Here is a 9,966-nt window from a genome sequence, read left to right as displayed (position 1 = left end):
GAACTTTGTCAAAGGCCTTACTGAAATCAAGATATACTATATCCACAGCATTCCCTTCATCTACCAAGCTGGTAATTTTATCAAAGAAAGACATTAGGTTTGTCTGGCATGACTTGTTTCTCTGAAACCCATGTTGACTTTTTGTGATTATGGCATAAAAAGTCCATCAGTAAGAAGCCTGAGCTTAGCTGAGATTTCCTGTAGACATGACTGTTAATAGACAGACATTTTATTCCCAAGATTCTACACACTACCATCATCTAATATGGTATTTGATGGTATTTGGCTATACCTTCAATTTAACAATCTTTGGGCCCGTACAGTAAGGCCAAAATAAAGCTGCTTCAGGTCACTTTGGAGGTATGCTGTTTAAATGATGCATGTGTCCTAAGAGTCTGGAAGCCACTCCAAAGCCACGCTCCAGTCTTGAGGACTCTTCGGATGCATGCATCATTTAAACAGCATACCTTCAGAGTGACCTGAAGCAGCTTTACTGGGGCCTTTGTTTCCTTTCAGAAAAAATCTCTGCTTCACAATAAAAATAGAATAAAAATACAGTTTATAAATGTCTTTGTTGAATTTTTCTCTCCATATTTATCTATAAATGTTTTTTTGGGTGGATATTTAATCACACCCAGTCAAGGATGTCCTCCCAGACACAACTCTGCTTCTGCTCCCTGTGCAGGACTGAGCTTGAAAGCCTCTGACAGCAGCAATACAGAGCCAGGCTGCTAGCTCCACCTAGAGTGACTCATGGAGGCCCACTCCCTCAGAGAGAGCACACAGTCAGGAACAAACACTGTCACCCTAGTCTGAAAACACACCCAGTAACTCATAAATATTTTACTTTCATACACATTAAAAAAAGAAAACAAAACAAACCAAGTAAAACACAAAAATCAGATACATTACAAAAACACTACATCACAAAGCTACGATAATCCAAAGATAATCCATTTTTATAGGCTCAAATCAGACTAGAGAAACACAAAGATCAGATACATTACAGATACATTGCATTGCTTTCATAGACATAATATGCCATATTTGGAAAATGATAAATTGTTAATTAACTAATTAGTTACTTAATTACTGTGTTAATTGAAGAAGAAGTGGAAGCAGTAGCAGCTTTCCAAGTCTATTGTAGCTATATGTTGACACATCCAAAAATGGTTGCTAAAAACATTGTTATTCTCACTTTTCTTGCCATTTTTTTTAATTCCAGGGAATGATGTGCCAAAATGACTACTATGCTAAACTTTTTTGGATCGGTGAGAGGACAGCAAGAAAGAATGAGGATCCAAGAGGGAAAAGTTGGAGTCAAGCCAGTTAAGACAAACAGAGTCACTACATGCTATAAATTTGTAACTACATGCCGTACATTATGATGTGAAACATGTGGAGTCTGATACAGACAAGTCAGACAGAAATCCTCAGGCTCCAGAGGATGACTCTTTCCTTGAACCATATACCTCTGATCAGGAGTTTCAGCAAGATGGTTCTGATCAGGAACTTCAGCAAGTTGGAAGAATAAAAACTCTGGTGACATATTTATCATTTGTAATATATTGGAGTAAAAAATGCCAGTGTTAAAAGGGGTAGTGCTTTTGTTTAAATAGAAAAATGCTAAGCAATTAACTGATGGACATTTCAAGGTCAGATGGCTAGGAGTTTCAGGGAGTTCCTGTTCACAATGGTTCATTTTGCTGAGTTTCCAGTGCTGATCACACTTCTGGATTTATCTGGCTTCTTGGCTGATGAACTGGCATGAGTTTACATCTTTTCCCCTTTTGGCTATCATGACTGCTGTCACACTTTGGCCCCATCATGAGAAGGCACAATTCATTGGAAAAGACTAATGCTAGAAAAAAATAGAGGGAAGCAGAAAGAGAGGCAAATCACATGCCATATGGATAGACTCAGGGAGGCCATGGGCCTGAGTCTGCAGGACCTAAGGAGATTAATTGAAGATAGGGGGGATTGGAGATGTCTCATTCACAGGGTCACCATCTTTGAGGCTGAATTGAGAGCAGATAACAAAATCATGACTGCTGTACTTTTGACTACTTATAGAATGGCTAAGACCTGGCTTCTGCACCTCTCTTCTTCTATACTGAACTCTCATGATTATTCATATAAGACCTGGAATGGATTGACCTGCTGACAATTGTTTCTCCATAATCTAGCCTGTCTTTCCTGGAACTTGTTGTCTGTAGGCATAGGATACTGCAGCTGAACTTTGCATTAATCTCATACCTTGAAAAACATGATCAGGGGAATAAAGAATCCTGCAAGCATTTTGCACAGTACAAAGTTAAAGCTCGAGAAGTCTGAAAACAAGAAAATAGATGGGCAAAGGGCTATTTTAATCATTTGAAGGATGTTCTATAGTAATAACAATGACAAAAGCAGCCTTAAAGATCTTCTGTGCATTACATCAAGTTGCTTGCTGCTCCACAAACAGGAACGTTTTAACTTTACTTTAGTTTTTACCACCTGCAGTAAATTCTGATGAGGTACTTTACAGACTGAAATGATGAGAGATCCCCAGTCAAACATAAGTGGGCTTTAGGATTTTCTTTCTTTCTTTTTTATAGCAAAGTGCTAGTAGACTAGGTACATTATGGAATAATAGCCTCCAGAGTCTTACGGGAAAATGAAGGGACACAGTGAAAGCTGACGCAATACAACATGGTGTTACATGATGCTATTTAGTGAAAAGAGCAAAGAGTTTTATTTTCTGTAGATCTTATTCCATCTGTCATTATGAAGAATGGAAAACAAACCTAATTTTTGTACCAAATAAATGTCAGACAGGGTAAAGAACCAGTTTCTCTCTTTTGAAAAACAAAAACAAAAACAAAGCAAAAACAGCCTGAAGTAAAAAGGCTTATTTTCAGACATAAAAACAATTTGGTGGTGACATATCTTCTGTCAGAGTCATGTTACATCTGAAGGGTTTATGATAGCAAGATTGAGTAAATAAATCATGCAGATGGACATTAAAATGTTGACCTAAAAGAAAAACAACAAATTGTTCTATAGCTGTGTTATATTTAAAAAAAAAATTAAAGTTATCCTAGCAGACTTCATGTTGCGGAATGGGAATGACACGAATTATCAGTAAATGACAAACTTCATTAAGGTTAAGCTCTATCTCTATCCATGTAGAACAGAGATGGACAACTACAGAGCCTGTGAAGGCCAGTCCATCCCACACTAGGCCATGTGGACCTCCAGCGTGACCAGAAGTGATGAACCATCCAGCTAGTGACTGAAATACTTCTAAAAGTTGCCACAGTAGGTAGCATGGTTAATGGGAGCAAAGGGGATCCAAGCTGTCACGTCTGTATGGCCATTTCAATATACCTTTTGTTTGTTTGTTTTTGATCATTTTTTAAAACCTTTTTAGCTGATTTTTTTTTTTACTGATTTTCTGAAAATGGGGTTTGTGAAGGCTTTGAGGGGGGTCTTTGGGAGCTTGGAAATAGGACCTCTTTCCCCATACCTATTGTAGATTCAGGGAAATTGAATGGTGGGGATAGGGAGGAAGATTTTCCAATTAGCTTTGAGTAGGCTAGGACTTGAGCAGACCAGAGTTGAAATTGGCACTTGGCCATGAAAACCCAATGGGTGAATATGCTGAAAGCACACTCTCTCATTTGGCCTGTAAATTGGCTCTGTACCAACTCTAAATAAAACATGCCATGAAAACATGCCAAGAAGGGTTTCTATAAGTCTGAGTTCACTCAGAGTCAAATAACAACAGCAGCAAGCCAAGGAAATGTAGTAGGCTTAAACTATTTTCTTTACCTTTGGGACAAAGCATGTGTACAGAAGGAGATGACCAATTACACTTCTTAGCATCCGAACCATAGAATCATAGAATCATAGAGTTGGAAGAGACCACTAGGGCCATCCAGTCCAACCCCCTGCCATGCAGGAAATCACAATCAAAGCATCCCTGACAGATGGCCATCCAGCCTCTGTTTAAAGACCTCCAAGACGCTATCACTTCCGAGGAAGTGCAATTCCACTGTTGAACAGCCCTTACTGTCAGGAAGTTCCTCCTAATGTTGAGGTGGAATCTCTTTCCTGTAGCTTGCATCCATTGTTCCGGTCCTGTTTCTAGAGCAGCAAGAAAACAAGCTTGCTCCCCTCTTCAACATGACATCCTTTCAAATTTAAACAGGGCTATCATATCGCCTCTTAACTCTTTTCTCTCCAGGCTAAACATCCCCAGCTCCCTCAGTCGTTCCTCATAGGGCATGGTTTCCAGACCCTTCACCAATTTGTGTCGACCCTCCTTTGGACACGCTCCAGTTTCTCAATGTCCTTTCTGAATTGTGGTGCCCAGAACTGGACACAATATTCTAGGTGGGGCCTGACCAGAGCAAATACAGTGGCACTATTACTTCTCTTGATCTAGACACTATACTTCATTGATGCAGCCTAAAATAGCATTGGCCTTTTTAGCTGCCGCATCACACTGTTCACTCATGTTCAACTTTGGTCTACTTGGACTCCTAGATCCCTTTACACGTAGTTCATTCATCCAGGTGTCACCCATCCTATATCTGTGCATTTTATTTTTCCGCCCTAAGTGCAATACCTTACATTTCTCTCTCCGTGTTGAATTTCATTTTGTTAGCTTTGGCCCACTTTCTAGTCTATTCAGGTCATTTTGAATCTTGATCCTGTCCTCTGGGTATTAGCTACCCCCTAATTTGGTGTCATTGCAAATTTTGATAAGTATGCGCTCCCAATTCTGTCATCCAGGTCATTGATAAAGATGTTGAATAGCACGGGGCCCAGGACAGAGCCCTGTGGGAACCCCACTGGTCACTTCCTCCCAGATGAAAAGAGGACCATTGTTGACCCCCTTTGGGTTCGGCCGGTCAACCAATTACAGATCCATGTAACAGTTCCTTTGTCTAGCCCACATTTTACAAGCTTGTTTGCAAGAATGTCATGGGGAACCTTGTCAAAGGCCTTACTGAAATCAAGATATACTATATACTATATCCGTAACCCGCCAATGATTCTATACTGAAATACTTTAATATATTGTAAGGCACCTTGCAGTCCAACCACAGGACAAATGTAAAATATAGAATAATCAATCAATCAATCAATCAATCATTTATCCTCCACTAATAGGCCTCACTTCCCTTCCCCCACAGCTTTTTTCCTGGTGCAGGGCCCTATGTCTCAAATTCATATACTAAAGTTAAAGTTTAAAGTTCAATAAAAAGTTGTACTGTAACATTTGTACATCTTTAGCACTTTAAATGGCAGGTTCCAGCTATTACAGATGGGGGAGATCATCTTTGTGTTTAAAAGCTTGAAAGTACTAATATCTCTTTAAGTTGAAAATCAAGGCAGTTATTCATTATCGCTTTTTCGACATGACAGCTTTGGGTTGCAGTGAAGATAGTTCTAATTAAGCACATGCTGATATCAGCAGTGTTCAAACTAAAATCATTCTTTTTAAAAAATTTGATCTCTGCAATTCATGATTTTTATAGTTCAAGTACTTCTGCAAACTGACAGGATTTGCAACGGTTACTGGCATGAAATCTTTGCTGATTTTGATCAAATAACTCCCCTTTCTTCTCGTGTAAATTTCTTTTCTAAGCAAATTATAGTGCTGTTGCTGATTATAATGCATTGCTAGACCATTCCTTAGATGTGTACCAAGTGCCATTTGAAGCAAAGCAATGATTTATATTCTAGATTTTTTAAAAAATTAAAAAATGCATCTATAGATGTCATTTAATATAATCTAGACAGAACTATCTGTTATGAGGGAACACAGTTCCTTTGTAGCATTTATACTGGAATGGGGACATTTGGAAAGGATAGTCAAGAGCTTTCTACTTAACATTGCCCTGCTGTGCTGTGTCATTCTCTTATCCCTGCATTATTAATAAGTGTGCTTAAGAAAACACATTTGCTGAGACAAGGGTGTTACTCTACACTGAGTTACAAAATGTGCATGAGTGTGATATCTGTTAGTGACATACATGAGCAAACATCCAGTCTGGACTTGTGTGTGTCTCATTTGTGGTCACTGGATAGGTTGGTATTTGCTTTCTCCCTACACAATGACCAAAATCCTCCCCTAAGATCACCATTTTTCTGTACTAGCCTCTCTCCACTGCCATCCAATGGCTGGTAATGAGTGGAGGGTGTCAGAGACCCCATACCTGCATTTATAGCCAGATGCAAAACAATATCATCTGCCAAGATTCCAGAGGCCCCCAGCAGGTCTTGAGAGATGATACCATTGATTTGAACATGGCCAAACATTTACCTGATTTACATTTTGCTCTCCAGCTGCCACTGAAAGACCACAAACAGGGACTATTGTAGTGAAATTGTGAATCCTTGGGGTTGTCAGAGGGAAGCTCTAGTGTACTTCAACATGTGGAACTTTTACAATAAGCTTACTGATGTACTATCTCTGCCATAATTTGTGTGTGTGCATTTACACACACACACACACACACTACTGTCATATAAGAACCAAAGGCAAACAATGAGTGTGACCAATCAGAATGTCTCTTTTATCTTTACTATCCATCAGAGAAAAACACTATGTACAATAGGCCAGATTCAGCTTAATTAAAAAGGCAATTTAAGATTTAATTTCACTCAGTCATTCTCAAAAAACAGGGATTCTTACAAATGGTCTGTATTCATGTATGGAGATTTTTATTCATTTATGTTTTAGAAGGTGTGTTTCATTTATAGGAAATAGGAAAAATAGAAAAACATACATCTGAGTTAAGAACTAAGCTTTTTGAGTTATAATAGATCTTGTCCTGAATCTTATTAGTTCCAACTAGAGTAGATTTATTGAATCAGTTGCTAAGTGGTGAGTCAATACACAGGTAAACACCATTCCTTTAAAGTTTCTAGTCTAGCTAAAACTAACTATTAGAATCTATCTTCATCTTTAGGTTTCTGTTTTGTTTTTGCTTCTTGGTTACTTCTGGTGCTACTTTTTTCAATGTATTATTTATTTAATTGTTTGATCATAGTTAGACAAGGTCTTTCATCTAGAGCACAAGCAATATTGTAGAAATGTCTAATGAAGCCACAAAGCAACACAAATAAGAAGCAGACCTTGGATCATACTAAGGGTCAAAACAGACTGGCCCAAAGGGGCAGTGTGACACCACCCTTTTGAGAGCTGGATCAGGGCCACAGCAACTGCACACTGCAGCCCTAATCCAGCTTTTTTCCAGTGCAAAAAGAAGCAGCAAAATACTACTCCTTTTTGCACCAGAAAAAGGGGGCCCTTTCTGCTTCTGCTACACCAGCAGCTTTCTGGTGCTTTTGAGATATCTAAATGCCATGCCAACAAAGCACCAAAAAAATGCCATCATGTAAAAAGCTGGGCGACTTCATGGCAACTTCCTGATAGCTTGGGCTCATGTGTTGTGCATACGCCATGCATTCAAGCCACCAGGAAGCCAGCATATTTTGCTGGTCTGTTCCCACCCTAAATGTTTATCTAGTCCTCAGCATCCTATTTATGACAGTAGCTAACCAGGTACCTGTGGACTGCCCTGCTGGCGCAGTGGTTAAATGCCTGTACTGCAGCCACTCACTCAAAACCATAAGGTTGCGAGTTAGCAAAAGGGCTCAAGCTCGACTCAGGCTTGCATCCTTCCGAGGAGGTTGCTAAAATGAGTACCCAGACTTTGGGGGCAAATTAGCTTACAGTTGTAAACCGCTTAGACACTGCTTAGGTGGTATGAAGCAGTATATAAATGAAGCTTGTTAGCTTGTTTTGTTTGGACAGACCAAAATAAGGACATCTGGGAAACCACTCTCCTGTTGTATTTCCTCAGAAACTAGTATTCTGAAGCTTGTATTCTTGGATCTGGGACTATACTATATAGTATGTACTATATAAGTAAATGGTAGCCATTGACACCTTTATCTCAATGAATTTGTTTAAGGTTGGCTCCTCCCAACCATTGGGGATTCAGTTCCAGGATGTGGTCAGAGCGGTGGGCGGATGTGATAATGTGTGCAGCTGAATGCTGGACAGAAATTAAAGGACGGAGGTGAGAAAGAGGAAGCCCAGCCAGGAGGATGTTACAGTAATCAAGTCATGAGACCACTAGGGCATGGACCAGAATCTTGACGGTAGAGGCGGAGAGATATGGTCGGATTTTGGCAATATTGTATAAAAAGAATCTAGTAGCTTTGGCTGTGGTCTGGCTCTGAGGGATACATGACAGAGAAGAATCAAAGATAAAACCAAGACTGCGGACTGCGGGCTTGCTGGACTGGTTGAATAGAAATGTTGTCCACAGAGACAGAAAAGGAGTGTTGAGGGTGGACTGAGAGGAAAGACAAAAGCTCCGTCTTGGAGATGTTGAGCTTCAAACGCCGATGGCTTATCCACTGTCAGACAGCTGTGAGACAAGACGAAACTGGCTGTGTCAAGCCTTGGAGAAAGGTCTGGGGTGGAAAGTTGTGTTCTGAACACTTGGGACAAGAAATGGTTTTAGATAAAGATTTTGGAATATCTGCATATACATAATAAAGATACCATGGAAAGGGACACAAGTCTAACCAGAAATTCATTTAGGTTTCATATATACTTTAAAAACAGAGCCTAAAATGTTATACATAATTTTATCTCAACTCCACCCATGTTGACAATTTGGATTTTGGACTACTTCAGAATTTGGAATTCTGGATGAAGGATACAAACCTGCAATGCTATATTTGGTTGCCCACCCACACTACACCCATCTGAGGTGAAACTCAAGAAGGAAAAAAAACCATGTGGTATATGCAGTATAAATGAGTAGGGATATACATGTATTACATAAACGGGGAGGACATATATCCCCATACTCTGTTTCTTTTTCTGTTTTTCCCAATTACTTGTCCCCATGCGGCAGTTCTATTCAAACCTCCCTCACAGTAAAGCCCACTGTGTTCATGGGTGCCCTAAACCAATAAATGATGCAAGTAAGCCCTCCACATTTCCTGGGGTTAGGGCACAGACAGCCATGAAAGGGGAAAAACTACAAACAACAAACAAAACATTTTTTAAACCTGAGATTACACCTTTCTAGAATCTTTATCCCCAGTCCAATTCTATGGTGAACACTATCTGCTACAGCTACCACAAATAATCATGCTGGGGGATTTAAATGCCTAGAGAAGTGTGTGTTTTCTCTAGAAATCTCGACGTTCTCATTGGACTTCAAGAAGAATCATGCTGGAGCAGCTAGAAGAATATATTAACAAATCCAAAAATAACCAATCCGCAAAGCCAAAGAGCTGCAATGTGGAGGCCTGACTGTATAGCCTTCAATTTTACTTTGCTTCCATGCACTTTAATCCATTCACCAGCACCCGCGTCAGGATAGTAATTTTAGAGATTAGAAACAGTAGCAACAGAAGTAAAGTCATGAAAACTAGCATGATATTTAATATAAAATATTTTGGTTAACATCTCTTGGGGAGAAAAAGAAATCATTATACTCCTGCCACCCATGGAACAAGTGAAGTTGCTGTTTCATGTATTTTCAGAACATGAAAATTGTATCATGTAATGTCAGTGTGCCACTGTTGACTTTCAATGTATACTGAATGGATGTCCCTCTTTCACCAGGGAAATTTGTAGCAGGGCTGTATCTACAGTACAGAAATAATCCAATTTCACATTAACTGTCATGTGTTCAATGCTGTGGATTATGGAAATTAGTGGTTTCTTGTGGCAACCAGAGCTCTCGGACAGATAAGACTAAACGCCCCTCAAAACTACAGTTTCCAGAATTCCCTAGCATGGAGCCATGGAAGTTAAAGTGATGTCAACTGGATTATTTCTGCAGTGCAGATGCCACCTATATAACTACTCATTATATAAGAAAGTAATGACTACTACTATGTTTATTTGATTTTTTAAATTTATTTTAGTGTCATTGGACA

At 39.4% G+C, this 9,966-nt stretch overlaps 1 protein-coding gene across 6 annotated transcripts in view; it reads left to right on the top strand.

Annotated features, from left to right (window-relative positions):
* LOC121928362 (CUB and sushi domain-containing protein 3) overlaps positions 1 to 9,966 on the top strand; it is an 810,382-nt gene that overhangs the window by 346,518 nt on the left and 453,898 nt on the right. The gene's annotated exons all lie outside the window — the stretch shown is intronic.

This window comes from Sceloporus undulatus, chromosome 4 (genome assembly GCF_019175285.1).
Source record: "Sceloporus undulatus isolate JIND9_A2432 ecotype Alabama chromosome 4, SceUnd_v1.1, whole genome shotgun sequence".
Taxonomy (NCBI): domain Eukaryota; kingdom Metazoa; phylum Chordata; class Lepidosauria; order Squamata; family Phrynosomatidae; genus Sceloporus; species Sceloporus undulatus.
Note: the sequence above shows the minus strand (reverse complement) of the source record. Positions and strands in the feature narration are given on the sequence as shown.